Consider the following 309-nt stretch of genomic DNA (forward strand, 5'->3'; position numbering starts at 1 on the left):
GTAATGGTCATGTTTCCAAGTTTAGTGTTTGCCCTTCATAGAAAGATATTTATTTTTTTTATAAATGGTAAAAACCCAAATTTGCATATAGTGTGCAACAAATACACATGCAAGAAGGAAGAATTGAATGTAGTTTCTATGGTAATTAGATAAGTTTCCTTGGGGAAAAATAATAGAAAACTAACCAAAAGTTACCTTTTTTTTTTAAACCATATATTTAGAACATCTGTACAGAATAAGTCAATGAGGCTTTACTTTATTTAAATTTGGGTTGCACAACTGGAAAGCTCAGATTTTTTTCTGAATACT

At 28.8% G+C, this 309-nt stretch overlaps 1 protein-coding gene across 1 annotated transcript in view; it reads right to left on the reverse strand.

Moving 5' to 3' along the window:
- The window catches only part of LOC119594840 (SHC SH2 domain-binding protein 1-like), a 79,152-nt gene that overhangs the window by 59,752 nt on the left and 19,091 nt on the right, over window positions 1-309 (reverse strand). The window lies entirely within an intron of this gene.

This window comes from Penaeus monodon, chromosome 34 (assembly GCF_015228065.2).
Source record: "Penaeus monodon isolate SGIC_2016 chromosome 34, NSTDA_Pmon_1, whole genome shotgun sequence".
NCBI classification, from domain to species: Eukaryota; Metazoa; Arthropoda; class Malacostraca; order Decapoda; family Penaeidae; genus Penaeus; species Penaeus monodon.